This window comes from Schistocerca cancellata, chromosome 4, assembly GCF_023864275.1.
Source record: "Schistocerca cancellata isolate TAMUIC-IGC-003103 chromosome 4, iqSchCanc2.1, whole genome shotgun sequence".
In the NCBI taxonomy this organism is placed as follows: Eukaryota; Metazoa; Arthropoda; class Insecta; order Orthoptera; family Acrididae; genus Schistocerca; species Schistocerca cancellata.
Window position 1 is genome coordinate 578,438,644 of NC_064629.1, and position 22,176 is coordinate 578,460,819.

Genomic DNA, 22,176 nt, shown 5'->3' on the forward strand with positions numbered 1-22,176 from the left:
GTTTTCCTAGTGGTTCCACCCTATATACCACAGTAAAAATTGTGATCGCCCTAAATTCCAAAGGGTTCAGATCACGTTCGATGGGGCTGCAGCTCCTCAATGTCCTCAGAGACGGGCTGACTCGCTCGGGTGGTGTCAGCAGCGTCGAACGTTGTAAGTAGCGTTATTCTGTTGCTCATCACAGTGCGAAATGTCGTTTCCCACCATTCAACCACGAAATGTGTGAGAATCAACGCTCCAATGGAGGCGGTGATATAACTGATGCCCTATGTGCCATCCCCTGAAACTTTTTTGTTTGGATTATAAGCGGTGGGGGTCTGAAATATTTTCGTTGGTCCCATTCGGTAAACCGCCTGATGTAAACGCGGTTCTAACCTCGATCACTGAAGCGTCAAAAGAAGGGGTGAAATGTGGGTAAGAGACGTTGTGAAGACCTTCCTATCGTGTGACATTTTTCAACGCAGTCAAACACTCTCTCTAAACAACGAGCGGAACGTTGTACCAATTGTTAAATTCATGGAATATAGACAGAAATCTGCTCCTTGGTCACAGATCCATTCGAGAACCTTATGTGAACGTCCTCTTTGTTGGAAAATCTCTTTCCCCCAGATGATCTTTCTGCTTGCTGAACAGTTGATAAGGCATGGGGAAAGATCTGGACTAACTTATCAGCACCAGGCACGTCTGTGCGGCGCTGATCGAATTTCACAACGGCTGGACGCTACATTGGTCTATACGCCGCCAGAATTTCTAGCTGAATCTGTGTACAATTTAGACGTATAGCCCACAAGAGTTTTAAAGTCCTGCGTACATTAGCTCTGGAATACGTTTCCAGCTAAGGTGCCTTTCAGTCCCAGACTAAGATGTATCTGTTATCCGTAACACAAGATAACTGTCTCTGCAGGAAACCCATGTTCTCTCTTCTGACAATGTGAAACTCTTTTTGCGCATCGGTAATACATGTGTAATTTACTTTTTAAAGCCCCTACGTACAAAGGGCGTTCAGAAAGTTTTGCACAGTCGTCTCTAATTTTTTTTTTTTTTTTTTTTTTTGCAGGAGGAGAATAACATTTATAGTGAACATACTTGGAACATTTTGCTAAAATATGGTATACAAAAGTATTTTCTTTTATTTAGAGGTGAGCCATAATGATCCGTGAAGTAGATGTCAGGTTTCGACAACGGTCGGTGATGGAGTTCCTCTTAAAGACCGACGATGACTCTGCCACATCGATTCACAGGAAGTTGCTCCTTGTTTATGGGGAGGACACAGTGGATGGCAGAAGTATCCAGCGGTGGTTGCATAGGTTTGAAGAAGGCGATTTCTCTCTACTGGACAATCCACGATGCGGTGTAGCATCGACGGCAGTGAGTGATGTGAATAAGGAGACCATTGATCAAATCATCCAAAATGACAGATGTGTGACGACACGAGAGCTTGATGAAATGACTCGTTTGTCATTGGGTAGTGTGGTATCACTGGTACAGTCACTAGGGTACAGAAAAATCTGTGCACGTTGGGTGCCTAGATTACTGACACGAGAAATGAAAACGATAAGGAAGAATGTGTGCGAGGGTCTCATGAAGACCTTTACTGAAGAGTGGAAACAGTGTTTTGACGGCGTCATTGCCCAGGATAAACATGGTTATTTTTGTTCGAACCTGAGAGAAAATCCCAATCCATGGAGTGGCGTCATCCGGGTTCCCCTCGGAATAAGAAACCAAGACTTTCAAGAACAGCAGGCCGAAAGGTGATGGCCTCCTTCTTCTGGGATCAGTGTGATGTCATTTTCATTGACTTTTTGGAACCTGGCTACACAATTAACCGGGATCGTTACTGTTTGTCATAATACAAGCTGCGGCTTGCCATCAAGACCCACAGACCACAGCTTCAGGTCCCGCTCATCAGACTACACCATGACAATACCAAACCCCATGACCCCTATAAGACCCAGGAGAAAATCAGAAGAATGATTTAGAAAATTGTTTCTCATCCTACCTACAGTCCGGACTTGGCTCCATCTGATTTTTACCTCTGGTCGTCTGAAAGCCCACCTGCGCGTTAAAACATTTGATAGTGAGAAAGACCGTATTTCCTGTGTCAAGCTATGGTGTAAAAGTCAATCCCCAGAATTTTACCAAAGTGCATTTACATCATGGGAAGAACGTTGGGACAGATGTGTCACAGCTGATGGAGGCTACAATGAGTAGGCTGAATATATAGCTAAATGTTCCAAGTATGTTCACAAAAAAATTCATTCTCCTACTGCAAAAAATAAAAAAAATAGAGACGACCGTGCAAAACTTTTTGAACGCCCTTTGTACAAGAGATATATCAAGAAGAAAATAGCTCCAATTAAGAGAAAAGCCATAGGCCCTGTTGATGACTTTTGTATTTGGAGCAGCTGAAGATAACGACGTAGCAGACGAAAAAATGGCTGTGAGCACTATGGGGCTTAACTTCTGAGTCCCCTAGAACTAAGAACTACTTAAACCTAACTAACCTAAGGACATCACACACATCGATGCCCGAGGCAGGATTCGAACCTGCGACCGTAGCGGTCGCGCGGTTCCAGACTGTAGCGCCTAGAACCGCTCGGCTAACCCGGCCGGCGGAGTAGACAGAAAGGCAATAAACAGAAAAGTGAAAGTGTCCCGAAACGCTTCTGATAAATTTAATATCCTTTTCAACACTAAGCTTCACATGTTTGTGGCTTCCAGCAGTGAGACATACTCTTTTAAGGAGCAGAGCGTTTAAAACTTGTGCATTGTTCAGCGGTTCAGAGGACAATAGAAAACAAACAAATGACTTACGGGACGGACTGGAGTGGATGTTGTGATAAAAATAAAATAGAAGTATGCGATAAATTTCGCAAGGCGAATGTGAGGTACAGAGAATGGGAACGCTCTTTGCTAATTTCTATAAGATTAGTTAAGACTATGACACAGACCTAATAAAAGGCGGGTAGCTGATGTTAGAAAACTGCATGTAGCTGAAGGTCTTTATGCATGGCAAACGCTAGGAATTGCTTATAGCAAGCAGTGGATGTAAAAAAATCTAATAATGTTAATACCAAAGTGCAGGAGTATTGCAAGATTATTATCTCCTCCGCATTTTTACTTCCTCTTTCCGTAAATTGTGTTACCATTTGGCATTACCCATTGATTTTTTAAAATACTTTCATAATATTTTAGTTCTCTATCCGGAATCCATTGTCATTATTGTGACGTGTAGTCGAACAACGTTTTCCAATTATAGATCTCTCAACTGCATGCGACACAGTATGGCTTAAAGGGTTACTGTATGCTACAGTAGTCACATATAACAACTCGTTAAAGTTATTTTATAATATGCTATCCACAAGGAAGTACGGAGTACATCTACATGGAAAGACAAGAAAAGCCCAGACCCTCAATAATGGACTGCCACAAAGCTCTGTGATAGCTGCTTTACTGTTTAATTTGTACATCTCTGATATGCTGGAACTCAAATCACGGAAGTTCGCATATGTCGATGATCTGGCTATTGCTCTGCATGGAGAGCCATTCGAACAATTGGAAACAGGCCTAAATTCTGACTTGGTACAGCTTCGTAACTACTACATAACCTGGCATCTGAACCATAATGCATGAAAATCAATAATCACAGTGATGCATCTGAATAACAAACAAGCAGACAGGAAGTTGCGCTTGAATATAACAGGCCAGAATATAAGACATGAAAGAGCACCAAAATACCTTGGTGTTAAACTGGACCGCAACCTAACATTCAAAGAACACCTGCAGGATGTCAGCGAAAAACTCAGAGGCAGAGTCAATGTCATCCAGAAACTCGAAGGCTCTACCTTCGCACTTCCTCCTTGGCTCTAGTCTACAGCGTTGCAGAATACTGTGCGCCTGGATGGGCAACAGTTCGCACTTCAGTAAAGTAGATGTTTGCTTAATTGACACCTTGCGAACAATAACTGAAACAGTGAGACCAACCCCAAGACAATGGTTCTCTGCGCTGGCAAACATCGAACCTCCCTCACTCCGCAGACAGCACGCAATCCAAAGAGAAATACAAGAAGTTGCTGCTAACACCACACTCCTAATACACGCTGACCTGCATGGCCCAACACTATTAAAGTTAAGAAGTCCCTTCTGGAACCACTCCTCGAACAGTCGGGACACCATAGAGGAATGGAAACGCCTATGGCACAAACAAATATTAGCAATGGACACCTCATCAAGAACCCGGCTGATCGTGTTCCTGGCCTAAACATCCCTCGAAGAACCTGGGTGGCACTAAACAGAATGAGAAAGAGCAAAGAGCTGATGGTCACGTTGGGCTACGTGCACGATCCGCACTGTGACTGCGGCGAAATACAAATGATGCAGCGCATAAGCGAGTGCGAAATTCATAGTTTTAGAGACGGTTTACTAGAGGATCTGCATAGACTCACAGACTGTGCCATTTCTTGGCTTTGTAATTTAAGTGTTTCTGTTTAATTGTTTATTTTTTTGACAGATTACACCATGTATGCACTATAGGCTTATAAGTACTGTAATATGTATAACTAAATTTATAGTGAATAATGTTTTGTTACATTTGCATGTTAATTAAGTTACCCGTTCTGAATGTGTATATTACTGTAAGGCATCTGGCATATCGAACGCAAAATAAATAAACAAATAAATTCCAGTTATTCCATTGTCAGTTGATAAAATATGACTGTACGAATATTTTTGTTGTGAAACAGGTTCTAATGAAGTAACATTTTATTTTTCGAATTTCGTCTTAATCATTGAGAAATACACAAACGTCTGTACCGTGGAGCCATCTTCATGTAGGTCAACAGCCGCTGCTCCCATCCCTACGTAACGAGTCATTATACGGCCGTATTCGAGGGCCAGGCGCTAATGACGCCCCACTCTTGATCGTTAATGCCACCACTAGTAAACGGGGCCGCCACTTCTTTTTCTAGTAGGTTCTGAGTTACAGTCACAACCCTGATATTGGATTCAGAGAAGCCGACCGCCAAGCCCCTATAAGCAAAACTGAAATGCAACTGGACAATGAAATAATTTTTACAGTATTTCAGTCAGTTCTTTCGCGCAATGAATCATTTTTTGCAGATTCATATCGTTGATTGACTGATGGTGATGTTAGGCTACATTTACGTAAAGTTATGCAGCAAACACAATTGCATCGTAAGATGTCTTCATTGCGCTCAGCGTCACGTTTCCAATGTAAATAACAACAAATTCTTATTGCTCTCAACTTCACTGCGAAGTACATTGAGGTACAGCTATATGCACTTATACAGATGGCGGTAGCATCGCTTGCACAAGTTATGAAAGGGCAGTGCACTGGCAAATACGACATTTGCACACCGGTGATTCATGTGAAAAGGTTTCCGACGTGGTTATGGCCGCACGGTGGGAATTAACAGACTGATCGCGGAATGGTGGTTTGAGTTAGACGCATGGGACATTCCATTTCTGAAATCGTTAGTGAATTCAGTATTACGGGATCCACAGTGTCAATAGTGTGCTTACAACAACAAATTTCAGCATTACCTCTCACCACGAACAACGCAGCGACCGACGGCCTTCACTTAATGACTGAGGGCAGCGGCGTTTGTGCAGAATTGTCAGTGCTAACAGAAAACCAACACTGCGTGAAATAACCGCAACAATTAATGTGGGAACTACGACGAACGTATTCATCAGAACAGTGCGGCGAAATATGGTGTTCATGAGCTATGGCAGCAGACGAACGACGCGAGTGTCTTTGCTAAGAACAGGACATCGCCTGCAGCGCCTCTCCTGGGCTAGTGACCATATCGGTTGGTCCCTAGACGACTGGAAAACGGTGGCGTGGTTATATGTGACCAGATTTCAGTTAGTAAGAGCTGGTGGTAGTGTTTGAGTGAGACGCAGACCCCATGAAGCCATGGACCCAAGTTGTCAACAATGAACTGAGCAAGCTGGTGGTGGCTCCATAATGGTGTGGGCTGTGTTCACATGGAATAGCCTGGGCCCTCTGGTCAAACTAAATCTATCATTGACTTCAAATGATTCTGTTCAGCTGCTTGGACACTATTTTCAGCTATTCATGGACCTCACTTTAATAAACAACTTTGTCATGTCAGTGGGCAACAGCTGTTGGCGACTGATTTGAGGACCATTCTGGACTTTTCGATCGAGTAATGGCCATCCAGATCGCCCAAAATGAGTCCCATCGAACATTTATGGGATATAATCGAGAAGTCAGTTTGTTCACAACATCCCGCACAGGCAACACTTTCGCAATTATGGGCGGGTATAGAGGCAGCGTTGCTCAATATTTCTGCAAGGGACTTACGACAACTTGTTGAGTCCATGCTACGTCGATTTGCTGCTCTACGCTGGGGAAATGAAGGTCCGTCACATAATTGTAAGGTATCCCATGTCTTCTGTCGCCTTTCTGTATTTCAGTGGGTTACGAATAATTCCAAGTTAGTAATTCATTATAGATGGAGGGACTGCAATTAATGGCTATAATGGATAATCGTTTAAATTTATATGTTTAAACTATGAAATAGTCGTTTTCGAACACACAATAGAAGTAGTGCATTTACTGCGATGGCTAAAAAAATTATATCGCTTCAACAGGGCATGAAACGATGACGCATACTGCGTACTTTATTCTGAAATAAGTTAGATACGTAAACATATGATTTGGAGAGAAAACCAACAGAAAACTTCTTTCTAGTTGTGAGACGTGTATATTTCTATTGTCTATTGTCAAACCACAATTTATGAAAGATGTTTATATTTTATTAATAGGATTAAGTAGGAATAATTAATATTTGTCATGTGGAAATAATTGTGTTAGCAGGGAATGTCTGCAGCAAAGTATTGTTGGCAGGAGAGACCGCACGTTGATATAATTTTAAAAAGGGCGAGAGAGACCGCGTATGGATACATTTTAAGAAAAGAGCAGGAAAGACCGCGTATTGAAACATTTTGCAATGGTAGCAGGGATTGTCTGCACCAGAAAGCATTGTTGGCGGGAGAGACCGCACTTTAGCGTTCAGTAGTAAGCGAGATGTGAAGCGAGTCGGTAGCAGGTCTGAAGCTAGAGGTTGAGAGGAGTGGTGTGCCTGCCAGCCACCAGCTATGATTTACAAGGGATTATAAACGGATGTACAGAGACATCAGCTAACTATTATCGTAAGAGGAACTAATATTATTGAATTATTTTTTGAGAAACTCAAGACTACTGAAGGTATATTTGCGCAATGCTAGTTGTAAGATTATTATAAAAAGTAAGTCCCATTTGAACGTTTGTAAAATCATGTAATTCAGAATATAATTAATTTTTGGCAGCAATATTGCATTACTGATTATAATCCATCCCAAAAAATCATCAACGTAAAACTTCGCAAAATTTTATTGTTGTCAAGAAAAAGTTTAACTCTGAATTACGTAACTTCAGTCAAATTAATTAAAGAATAACGTCAGCTTTCCAATTAAAGAATAACGTCAGCTTTGGTAATAAAAACAGCCACTTATTATGAGCGCCCACCAGCATCTAATAGAGTACAGCAAAACAGAGTAAGTATATTCATGTCACAGTTCGATGTAGCAGTCAGATGGCGATCCAGTAACACTAGAAAAGGTAAGGAACAGTTTTGGGTTATCGCAGGTAACGACTGAGGGCCTCGGTGACGACACATTCTGTGTTTCGTCGAAATAATGAGAAAATCACTTTTAATAAGCAGCATTTAAATTTGTAAGCGAAGATTGAGAAAGAGAATTAATTTCAAAGGGAAGATTTCATTTGTTATAATTAAGCAAAAGATAGAAATAACACACATCCATGCCCGAGGCAGGATTCGAACCTGCGACCGTAGCGGTCGTTCGGCTCCAGACTGTAGCGCCTAGAACCGCACGGGCACTCCGGCCGGCTACAGATGAGGTATCTTTTCATAAACTGTAACTTGTGACATTGCTAGAGCGTCCGTGAGCTATAATGTCATAATGAAGACATGTCTGTTAGCTCAGATTGCGTATCAAAAATTAAGACTGGAGGCCAATTTACTGTATGCTTATTGTTACATAGTGCAAGCAGATGTCCCTCACTAAGCGTTGGTATCATATACATGGAATATAGGTTTATATCATATTCACTGGACTGGATTGATATAAGGATAGAAATGCTAAACCGTTAAACTAAATCACCCATTACATTAGCAAATTAAAAATTAAATTGAATGTTATAGTTATAGCATAAAACAGTACAATTTTATCCTGCGAATATGAATCTGGAATTATATCCTGACAACTCCTGTTGAAAACAATATTTTTGTAACAATTTTTTACTTTATTAATAACAGGTAAAATATGGTCATTTTTAGGTTACAAGATGCCTGATTGACCTATTTTTACCTTCTGCTTTCATTGAGAATAATACTTCAATAAGCTGCCCCTTAACTATTTTATAAAAGTGGGGTAAGTTATAACTTTTACATAATACGTTTGATGAAATCAGTTCATGGAAGCTTCCCCAAAAAAAATCTGTTATCTTACTCTGATTGAAGTGTGGTTTTGACGGTTAGTAAATCTTATCAGCATTATACAAAAGTTGAGTGTTGAATCACAAGGTGACAACGGTTTGTACAAATAAATGACAATTCAGTGCTGTCAAAATAAAAAGGAAATTTCAAGGAATGTATGTTGTAGTCGGAAGTGTATGTAAAGTTACATCAAATTATCCTACGACATGAAAAAGTTTAAGTTAAAGAACCTAGTCGATAGTGTGCTTTATTTCACCACTGAAGGAATCACAAGGTGCTATTTCATGACAACAAGATGGCTCTTGTCGTACTGGGAGAATACACTCCTGGAAATGGAAAAAAGAACACATTGACACCGGTGTGTCAGACCCACCATACTTGCTCCGGACACTGCGAGAGGGCTGTACAAGCAATGATCACACGCACGGCACAGCGGACACACCAGGAACCGCGGTGTTGGCCGTCGAATGGCGCTAGCTGCGCAGCATTTGTGCACCGCCGCCATCAGTGTCAGCCAGTTTGCCGTGGCATACGGAGCTCCATCGCAGTCTTTAACACTGGTAGCATGCCGCGACAGCGTGGACGTGAACCGTATGTGCAGTTGACGGACTTTGAGCGAGGGCGTATAGTGGGCATGCGGGAGGCCGGGTGGACGTACCGCCGAATTGCTCAACACGTGGGGCGTGAGGTCTCCACAGTACATCGATGTTGTCGCCAGTGATCGGCGGAAGGTGCACGTGCCCGTCGACCTGGGACCGGACCGCAGCGACGCATGGATGCACGCCAAGACCGTAGGATCCTACGCAGTGCCGTAGGGGACCGCACCGCCACTTCCCAGCAAATTAGGAACACTGTTGCTCCTGGGGTATCGGCGAGGACCATTCGCAACCGTCTCCATGAAGCTGGGCTACGGTCCCGCACACCGTTAGGCCGTCTTCCGCTCACGCCCCAACATCGTGCAGCCCGCCTCCAGTGGTGTCGCGACAGACGTGAATGGAGGGACGAATGGAGACGTGTCGTCTTCAGCGATGAGAGTCGCTTCTGCCTTGGTGCCAATGATGGTCGTATGCGTGTTTGGCGCCGTGCAGGTGAGCGCCACAATCAGGACTGCATACGACCGAGGCACACAGGGCCAACACCCGGCATCATGGTGTGGGGAGCGATCTCCTACACTGGCGTACACCACTGGTGATCGTCGAGGGGACACTGAATAGTGCACGGTACATCCAAACCGTCATCGAACCCATCGTTCTACCATTCCTAGACCGGCAAGGGAACTTGCTGTTCCAACAGGACAATGCACGTCCGCATGTATCCCGTGCCACCCAACGTGCTCTAGAAGGTGTAAGTCAACTACCCTGGCCAGCAAGATCTCCGGATCTGTCCCCCATTGAGCATGTTTGGGACTGGATGAAGCGTCGTCTCACGCGGTCTGCACGTCCAGCACGAACGCTGGTCCAACTGAGGCGCCAGGTGGAAATGGCATGGCAAGCCGTTCCACAAGACTACATCCAGCATCTCTACGATCGTCTCCACGGGAGAATAGCAGCCTGCATTGCTGCGAAAGGTGGATATACACTGTACTAGTGCCGACATTGTGCATGCTCTGTTGCCTGTGTCTATGTGCCTGTGGTTCTGTCAGTGTGATCATGTGATGTATCTGACCCCAGGAATGTGTCAATAAAGTTTCCCCTTCCTGGGACAATGAATTCACGGTGTTCTTATTTCAATTTCCAGGAGTGTATTTTAAGAAAGTACTGCATTTACAGGCAGCAGTCGATATGATGAATATAGACTGAGATACTTCTGCAGGAATGTGTAGTCTTACGCTTCAATCGGCTGAGTGAAGCCTTTCAGGACATAACTTTGTTATCAGGTATCCGATGACCATTGTCACTACAATGTCTTATATTATGCTCATAAAGTAAGCATGTCACACAGTGACTTGACACTCAGTCACCTTTACCAGTTATCAGAACGCGTAAAATCAAAATCAAAACTTCGTTTTCCTTACTTCTGACAAAGGGATAATGCCATTTCAACTTATTTCTAGCACTGTCACTGCGAATGCGTCTTCAGTGCGTCAGACAACTAATAAATATGGGGACAGAAAGCAAATAATAGTAAAACAAGAGAGAAGAAGAGAGAGAGAGAGAGAGAGAGAGAGAGAGAGAGACCAGCTGTCGCAATATTGTTCTCCAATTCCACTTTGAGATGAAGCGACGGAAACACTGTGTCCGACACAAAATGTGCTTACAACTGTCTTCTCATTCGATCGATATCAGTACAATGACTTGATTACGACAACGAGTAAAGTGGATGTGTGCAATTTCTTTCACATAATGAATACTATTCTGACTGTAATTACTGCCCAGTGCGTGAACAGTGCGACCAGCTATGCACAGCTTCCAGCACAAATGCGACGCCGGTATGCGCGCCGTGTGAACATCATTTATCACATTATGCGCTTGTGTGGATATATGCGTGCGTCAGAACATCTCTGCGCCAGATTAAGAAACATTTGTTCCAATTCCCGTGAAACACGATGACAACATGGGCAGTGCACTCGCCTCTGTTGTTTGCACGTGTGTGTGTGTGTGTGTGTGTGTGTGTGTGTGTGTGTGTGTGTGTGTGTTTGCGTACTAAGGTGTGGAAGAAGTGGGAGGCGTGCTTCAACACAGCTCTGGAACAGATTAAGACACATGCGTTCTATTTTTCTCCGTGAAACGTAGCCCACCCTGCATAATGGGAATTTGTAGTAAGGAGTTGTCGTGTTCTGAAACTTGCAAGACGAAAATAACTTCACCGTAATTAAGAGCAACGTAGCTTCATCTGTTATCGCCAACGGTGCTACGAAAAATCATTTTTGTATATTAACAACATTTTTATGCGAGAAATATTTATTAAATGACGAAAAGAGTTTCAGTCACTATATTCTCTTGGATGACTTGTTCTGGTCCTTAACATGGGAATATTTCGCAAAGCATGACTAACAGTCACCTAACTTAGAACAAAAATTCACTTCCGTTATCGAAGGAGGGCATTTATTTCCTACAGGAAGAAATTTAGTGTCTGCAAGTGCTCGCAGAAATACATCATTCAGAGTTTTCGTTATGATTTACAATTGAAGGGACTGACAAATCGATACTTAATGTTTTGGATATTTATAAACAAGTTAATAGCGAATTTCAAGCAACTGACTAACACAGAAATGACAAAAAATGTAAAACACGTGTGAAAAGACATTATTCACTAATTATGAGTTTAAATAAATAAAATTAATTACTCTTTCCTATAGAAAGCGAATGTCACATAATCATCAAAATCTCGAATGCACAGTTTCTTAATCATGACAGCGTCTTGCACCATATGATGAAAACAAGGTTAAAAGAAGTATTTATATTTTACTGTTGGTTGTTAGTACACACAGAATACCCTTTCCAGAAAACTTATGGTGATTAAGAAGAGCATTTTAATTTCACGGTTTACACAGTTGTGTTACATCTCAGTTTCGATACGTAAAACAGATATAGAAAGAAAAATGTAGTTATGTGTTAATAATAATAATAATAATAATAATAATAATAATAATAATAATAATTCTACACACAATTGGAAAGCCCCTGGAAATGATAAAATAGCAAATTACTGGTTAAAGAAGTTCACCTCAACACATTCACATCTCACTAAATTATTTAACAGTTACATTGCACACCCATACACATTCCCTGATACACTTGCACATGGAATAACATATCTGAAACCTAAAGTTCAAGCAGACACAGCAAACCCAGCTAAATATCGCCCCATAACATGCCTACCAACAATCTACAAAATATTAACTTCAGTCATTACACAGAAATTAATGACACATACAACACAGACCAAAATTATAAATGAAGAACAAAAAGGCTGCTGCAAAGGAGCACGAGGATGTAAAGAGCAACTGATAATAGATACAGAGGTGACATATCAAGCTAAAACTAAACAAAGGTCGCTACACTACACATACATTGATTGCCAAAAAGCCTTTGATTGTGTTCCCCACTCATGGTTACTACAGATATTGGAAATATACAAAGTAGATCCTAAATTGATACAGTTTCTAAACATAGTAATGAAAAACTGGAAAACCACACTTAATATCCAAACAAATTCAGATAACATCACATCACAGCCAATACAGATTAAGCGTGGAATATACCAAGGAGACTCATTAAGCCCTTTCTGGTTCTGTCTTGCTCTGAACCCACTATCCAACATGCTAAATAATACAAATTATGGATACAATATTACTGGAACACACCCACACAAAATCACACATTTGCTATACATGGATGATCTAAAACTACTGGCAGCAACCAATCAACAACTCAACCAATTACTAAAGATAACAGAAGTATTCAGCAATGATATAAATATGGCTTTTGGAACAGACAAATGTAAGAAAAATAGCATAGTCAAGGGAAAACACACTAAACAAGAAGATTACATATTGGATAACCACAGCGAATGCATAGAAGCGATGGAAAAAACAGATGCCTATAAATATCTAGGATACAGACAAAAAATAGGAATAGATAACACAAATATTAAAGAAGAACTAAAAGAAAAATATAGACAAAGACTAACAAAATTACTGAAAACAGAATTGACAGCAAGAAACAAAACAAAAGCTATAAATACTTATGCTATACCAGTATTGACCTACTCATTTTGAGTAGTGAAATGGAGTGACACAGACCTAGAAGCACTCAATACACTTACACGATCACAATGCCATAAATATAGAATACATCACATACATTCAGCAACAGAAAGATTCACATTAAGTAGAAAGGAAGGTGGAAGGGGATTTATAGATATAAAAAACCTACATTATGGACAGGTAGACAATTTAAGAAAATTCTTTCTAGAACGAGCAGAAACTAGCAAAATACATAAAGCAATCACTCATATAAATACATCAGCTACACCATTGCAATTTCATAACCACTTCTACAACCCTTTAGATCACATAACATCAACAGATACAAAGAAAGTAAATTGGAAAAAGAAAACACTACATGGCAAGCACCCGTATCATCTAACACAGCCACACATAGATCAAGACGCATCCAACACATGGCTAAGAAAAGGCAATATATACAGTGAGACGGAAGGATTCATGATTGCAATACAGGAGCAAACAATAAACACCAGATATTACAGCAAGCATATTATTAAAGATCCCAATACCACAACAGATAAATGCAGACTTTGCAAACAACAAATAGAAACAGTAGATCACATCACAAGCGAATGTACAATACTATCAAAGACAGAATACCCCAGAAGACATGACAATGTAGCAAAAATAATACATCAACAACTTGCCATAAAACATAAACTAATAAAACAACACGTTCCCACATACAAGTACACACCACAAAATGTACTGGACAATGATGAATACAAATTATACTGGAACAGAACGATTATAACAGATAAAACAACACATAACAAACCTGACATCATACTCACCAATAAAAAGAAGAAATTAACACAACTAATTGAAATATCCATACCCAACACAACAAATATACAGAAGAAAACAGGAGAAAAAATTGAAAAATACATCCAATTGGCTGAGGAAGTCAAGGACATGTGGCATCAGGATAAAGTTGACATTATACCAATTATACTATCAACTACAGGAGTCATACCTCACAATATCCACCAGTACATCAATGCAATACAGCTACATCCAAACATATATATACAACTACAAAAATCTGTAATTATTGATACATGTTCAATTATCCGAAAGTTCTTAAATGCAATATAACATACACCATACAGTTACAAGGAAGTCACGCTTGATCAAGGTCCGCGTCACGTTCCATTTTTAACCAGACTTAACAGTCTGAGAAAGTAAAGAAAAAGAAATAATAATAATAATAATAAATCCTATGGAGGCCCGGGAAAAGAATAGGCCTTAGGTATGTTCTGCCAGTCGTAAAAGGCGACGAAAAGAACAAACCACTAATAGGGCTAACCCCCCATTTAGTGTGATTACTTGGTTCAGGACAGAACTAAAGAAGCCTCGGACAAGCGCCGTCATGGTCGGGGACGACGTTTGAACCCTATGCCCGCCCACAATGGTAACGACACTGTTAGCCAACTGGAAAATGATTTAAATCCAAATAGAGGTGTTTTGCAGGATATGCTTCCTGAAACCACCCTAGAAGGAAAACAAAGACAGAGGATGAGATGGTCAGATGAAGTTAATCGACACCTCATGTTCTGTTATTACCAAGCAACAAACCTAGGAACCAACACAACTGGATACAGATCACAAGTATACACAACATTTATTACCAGATACCCGGAATTAGAATTTTTAACAGAACAACGACTAGCTGATCAGATCCGTGTAATAATAAAAAATAACAGGATACCCCAGTCAGAATTATAAAACGTCAAAAAACAAGTACAACAAATACTGGAACAAAATAATCTGCAATTAGATGAAGAAGAAAATACAGTAATGGACTCAAACATCCCAGAGAAAACAAACAAGCAGACACAGCAAACCCAGCTAAATATCGCCCCATAACATGCCTACCAACAATATACAAAATATTAACTTCAGTCATTACACAGAAATTAATGACACATACAACACAGACCAAAATTATAAATGAAGAACAAAAAGGCTGCTGCAAAGGAGCACGAGGATGTAAAGAGCAACTGATAACAGATACAGAGGTGACATATCAAGCTAAAACTAAACAAAGGTCGCTACACTACGCATACATTGATTACCAAAAAGCTTTTGATAGTGTACCCCACTCATGGTTACTAAAAATATTAGAAATATGCAAAGTAGATCCTAAATTGATACGGTTCCTAAACATAGTAATGAAAAACTGGAAAACCACACTTAATATCCAAACAAATTCAGATAATATCACATCACAGCCAATGCAGATGAAGCATGGAATATACCAAGGAGACTCATTAAGTCCTTTCTGGTTCTGTCTTGCTCTGAACACACTATCCAACATGTTAAATAATACAAATTATGGATATAATATTACTGGAACATACCCACACAAAATCACACATTTGCTATACATGGATGATCTAAAACTACTGGCAGCAACCAATCAACAACTCAACCAATTACTAAAGATAACAGAAGTACTCAGCAATGATATAAATATGGTTTTTGGAACAGACAAATGTAAGAAAAATAGCATAGTCAAGGGAAAACACACTAAACAAGAAGATTTCATATTGAATAACCACAGTGACTCCATAGAAGCGATGAAAAAAACAGATGCCTATAAATATCTAGGATACAGACAAAAAATAGGAATAGATAATACAAATATTAAAGAAGAACTAAAAGAAAAATATAGACAAAAACTAACAAAAATACTGAAAACAGAATTGACAGCAAGAAACAAGACAAAAGCTATAAATAATTATGCTATACCAATATTGACCTACTCATTTGGAGTAGTGAAATGGAGTAACAGAGACCTAGAAGCACTCAATACACTTACACGATCACAATGCCACAAATATAGAATACATCACATACATTCAGCAACAGAAAGATTCACATTAAGCAGAAAGTAAGGAGGAAGGGGATTCATCGACATAAAAAACCTACATTATGGACAGGTAGACAATTTAAGAAAATTCTTTCTAGAACGAGCAGAAACTAGCAAAATACACAAAGCAATCACTCATATAAATACATCGACTACAGCACTGCAATTTCATAACCACTTCTACAACCCTCTAGATCACATAACATCAACAGATACGAAGAAAGTAAATTGGAAAAAGAAAACACTACATGGCAAGCACTCGTATCATCTAACACAGCCACACATCGATCAAGACGCATCCAACACATGGCTAAGAAAAGGCAATATATACAGTGAGACGGAAGGATTCATGATTGAAATACAGGATCAAACAATAAACACCAGATATTACAGCAAGCATATTATTAAAGATCCCAACACCACAACAGATAAATGCAGACTTTGCAAACAACAAATAGAAACAGTAGATCACATCACAAGTGGATGTACAATACTAGCAAATACAGAATACCCCAGAAGACATGACAATGTAGCAAAAATAATACATCAACAACTTGCCATAAAACATAAACTAATAAAACAACACGTTCCCACATACAAGTACGCACCACAAAATGTACTGGACAATGATGAATACAAATTATACTGGAACAGAACCATTATAACAGATAAAACAACACCACATAACAAACCTGACATCATACTCACCAATAAAAAGAAGAAATTAACACAACTAATCGAAATATCCATACCCAATACAACAAATATACAGAAGAAAACAGGAGAAAAAATTGAAAAATACATCCAACTGGCTGAGGAAGTCAAGGGCATGTGGCATCAGGATGAAGTTGACATTATACCGATTATACTATCAACTACAGGAGTCATACCACACAATATTCACCAGTACATCAACGCAATACAGCTACATCCAAACGTATATATACAACTACAGAAATCTGTAATTATTGATACGTGTTCAATAACCCGAAAGTTATAATACAATGTAACATATCCGTCACGCTTGATGAAGGTCCGCGTCACTTTCTATTTTTAACCAGACCTAAGGTCTGAGAAAGGAAAGAAGATGATAATAATAATAATAATAATAATATACATATATGTAAAAACTAAACAGTACAGAATACAGTTGCATGAAAGATGGATCATCAGATAAATGATAGGTGCAACACAAATTACAGATGGACAGACTATAAGAAGTAGAGAGATCTACAAAAATATGCAAAAAGTATCAGTAGTTATGACAATATGAATGATAATGTTCTTTATACATTTGTACCGAATGAATAGGAAAAAGCTAAACAAATAAACGTTTCTGTTATTCTGAACGACTATATCGACTATAACATGAATTATTGTAAGAACAGCACTGGACTGAAACAACATCAGACGATCTGAAATAACAGAAAGAAACCTTTTTAAAAATAAAATACCAAATTTAGAAGACATTCAAAGCAGAAGAAGTGATAACTCTGGAACAAAATGAACAGAAGAAAGAAAACGACAATATGGGTAGAAAATGCAGGCGAACTGGAAACAAAGGAAACAAGAAGAGGTAGGGAAGACGTTATGTGACCCTACTTAGTTAGTACGGATATAAATAATAATAATAACGAAGTAACGTTACAAGGAGAATAAATGAGTAACGCCATTAGCCTGGAAAATGGGAGACTCACAGCACAGAAAACAGGACAAACTTCCCTTCCGATACGAAACTAGCAGTGAGAAGATTTTGATTCCAGGTTATATCTATGCAGCAGGTTGTAAAAGACGCATATTAAATGAACGAAAACAATAAAAAAATAAGGGACTATTAGAAGCGTCGTTAAATATTGAAGTTACATAACCTCGGATAAACAACACCTCTGAAAGTGCACGCTGAGCATCTTAAAAACTTTTTGAAATTAGGAGTTCGTCATGAATACTGATTTGGTCATTGTACGATAATGCTCAAAAAACAAGTTAAACAAACACAGATACATTAATCTATGAATTATTATTTAAAACGCCGTAAGCGTGAGCGTCACATATACGCACAAGCTAAGTTAACAGAATACCATTCTAATTACGGAAGACGCTGGTAATGAACGGCCCTACAGATTCTCCACTTAATAATAGCGACAGTAGGGTGGGATTGGGCATTCAGCCGCTCCACAAAGTTACATCGTAATTACTCTGACCTACTTACACTTTTAAGCAGTTGCCCTCCACTGTCATAACATGTGTTTGGCAATCAAATAGTGCAGTAGCTAAGGGTGTCCAAAGGCATATGACGTCACAAACTATTTCACAACAGCGCTTAAGTTATGGAGCCCGAAGACTAATGAGTCGACCCCTGACATCAGCAAATATTTTGATTTTCATGTAATTTAATCGAAATTTCCCAACAACGTTTAGTGTTCTTGAGGGTATTTTTGTTCTGTCACTGCAACTACAAAAATGAGTGATTTTCTTTCCTCCAGACGCGTTTCGCTTTATTGAGGTAAAGCATCATCAGTGGTCAGTTACCTCAATAAAGCGAAACGCGTCTGGTGAAAAAACCACGCATTTTTGTAGTTCCAACGACAGAACAAAAATACCCCCAAGAACTGTAAGGCAACTACGGACAATATGGAAGTTCCTTCGCCCCCAGGTCATAGGTTTGAGCCCCCTACCCGCCCCCCACCACATGTCCCTGCTCCCTGCGCCAAGGGCCCCTGCACCCCTGCACCTGCCTGTAAGGCAGGTTCAAGCCCCCTATACCCTAGGTTCGACCTATGAATATGTTAATATTGTAATTTCACGTAAATATACAAATTTAACAACGTAATTACCGCAATTTCACAATAACACTTAAGTTTCAGAGCTACACAGATCAGCCAAAACATAATGACCACCTACCTGATAGCCGGTACTCCACCTTTGGCACGGATAACGGAGGCGACACCTTGGTAGGTCTCTGGAGGGAGTTGGTACCATATCTGCACACACATCTGACCTAACCTCCGTAAATCCCGGAGGGGGTGGGACAATGGGGGGGGGGGGGGGGGAAGCGATAATCTCTGACGCCACTCTCAGTCCCATCTCACATGTGTTCTGTCGGGTTCAGATCTGGCGAGTTGGGGGGTCACTACATCAACTGGAACTCGCCACTCTGTTCCTCGAGCCACTCCATCACATTCCTGGCCTTGCGACATAGAACATTATCTTTTTGAAAAATGCCACTGCCTTCAGGAAACATGATCGTCACGAAGGGGCGTACGTGGTCTGCAACCAGTGTACGATACTCCTTGGTCGTTATGGTGCCTTGCACGAGCTCCATTGCACCCACAGATGCCCACGTGAATGTTCCACAGACCGTAATGGAGCCGACGCCAGCTTGTCTCCGTCCCACAGTACACCTGTCAAGGAGCTTTTCGTCTGGAAGACGACGGATTCGCGATCTTCCATAGGTGTTGTGAAGAAGGTATCCGGATTCATCAGACCATGCAACACACTGTAACTGCTCCAACTTCCAGTGCCGACGGTCACGTCCCCATTTCAGTCGTAGTTGCCGATATCGTGGTCCTAGCATTGATATATGCAAGGGTCGTCGGTTGCGGAGGTCCGTCTTTTAGGAGTGTTAGGTGACTGTGTGTTCAAACACACTTCTGCTCTGCCCATCATTAAAGTCAAATTTTACTCCCTCTACAGCTCGTCGCCTGTCATGTTATACCAGTCTGCCCAGCCTAAAATGTCCAACATCTGTAATGTGGGATGGCCCCGCGACCCTACGACGTCTGGACGTGGTTTAACCTTGGATTCGCCACGTGCTGAAGACGCTAACCACAGCAATCCTCGAAGACCCGACAAGTCGTGCAGTTTCCGAAATGCTCGTACCGAGCCTCGGGGCCATAACAATATACCCTTGGTCAAAATCAGCTAGATCGCGCGCCTTCTCCATCCTACACACGGACAGTCCGCTCAATGATACTTCATGCACCATGCGCGTGTCTGACTAGCAGTCATTCCTCGCCAGGTGGCTCTGCTATCGCCTGGACGAGTTTTTATCGACAGTATGTCGGTAGTCATAATGTTCTGGATGACCAGTGTATGTGTAAATAATTTAATTTGCATTTAATTTCACATAATTAATTGTCGTGTGAAATCTCAAAACAACGCTGAGATGTATGAAATTGTGCTATGGTGCCTTGAGGTCTCAGGCATGTGAGTAACAACGTGTATTGCGTTAAGCTCCAGGGCTTCGAGCTTCTGAGAGCTGTAATTTCATCCATAATCTAAGAGACGTTTTTAATAAAGGTGTTAAGATTTTTCCCACCTCTTCAATGTTGTTGTTGTGGACTTTAGTCAAGAGAATGGTTTGATGCAGCTCTCCATGCTACCCCATCCTGTGCAAGCTTCTTTATCTCGAAGTACCTACTGCAACCTACATCCTTCTGAATTTGCTTAGTGTATTCATCTCTTGGTCTCCCTCTAAGATTTTTACCCTATACGCTGCCCTCCAATACTGAATTGGTGATCCCTTAATGTCTCAGAACATGTCCTATCAACCGACCCCTTCTTCTAATCAATTTGTGCCACAAATTCCTCTTCTTCCCAATTCTACTCAATACCTCCTCATTAGTTACGTGATCTATGCATCTGATCTTCAGCATTCTTCTGTAGCATCACATTTCGAAAGCCCCTATTCTCTTCTTGTCTAAACTATTTATCGTCCATGTTTCTCATCCATACAGGGCTACACTCCAAACAAATACTTTCAGAAAAGATTTCCTGACACTTAAATCTATACTCTATGTTAACAAATTTTTCTTCTTCAGAAACGCTTTCGTTGCCATTACCAGTCAACATTTTATATCTTCTCTATTTCGACCATCATCGACTTCTTCTTCTTCTTCTTCTTCTTCTACTACTACTACTACTACTACTACTACTACTTCTTGCGTCACGGCCTCTGTAGGACCACGGGTAGCATCTTTGTGGACTGAATTTTCCTCGTCTTCTCCCAGAACCTCTTCATTCTTTCTCTTCTTCTCTCCCGCTCTTCTTCCGATATCTTCAGTGTCTGTTCTCCTATCTGCTCCACTGGTGACACTCTAATCTTTTCCTGTATACTTCTCTGTCATTGATCTCCGGTATATTGGTCGGTGTATATTTGTCCCCCCAATTTTCCTTTCCTTCGATCTTGATTCCCAATTCCAACCAGTCCTTCCGAAGTTCAACAATCCACATGGTTCCTGTTTTTCCCATTGTCCTCCCTGTTGTTTCCCACACTCTCTTCGTCATTCTGTCCATACTCATCCTAACTACATGTCCAGCAAACCTTGCCCATAAGAGTCTGATTTCCCCGGATATTGTTCTCATGTTCTGGTAAAATTCTTCCCTAGGTCTTCGCATCCACCTCTTTTGGGACCTAGTATTTTTCTCAGTATTTTTCTCTCTTCTTTCTCTAGTTGTTCTGCCCCATTTCTTCCTAGTGTCATCGTCTCAGCTGCATATAATACTGCATTCCTCACCGTTGCCTTGTAGTGGCTTATGTTTGCCTCTGTGGATATATTCGAATATATACCATTATCCTCGTTTTGCTTTTGTTGATGTTCATCCTATATCCTCCTTTCAAGACACTGTCCATTCTCTTCAGCTCCTCTTCCAGGTCCTTTTCTGTCTCTGATAGAATTAAAATGTCATCAGCAGACATTAGAGATTTAATTCCTACTCCAAATTTTAGTTTTGTTTCCTTTACTGCTTACGTAATATACAGACTGAATAACATCCGGGATAGGCTACAACCCTGTGTCACTCCCTACCCAACCACTGTTTCCCTTTCATGCTCCTCGACTCTTATACGTGCCATCTGGTTTCTGTACAATTTGTAAATAGCCTTTCGTTCCCTATATTTGACCCCTGCCACCTTCACAATTTGAGTGAGAATATTCCAGTCAGCATTTTCAAAAGCTTTCTCTAAGTCTATAAATGCTAGAAGCGAACGTTTGCCTTTCCTTAATCTATCGTCTAAGATAAGCCGT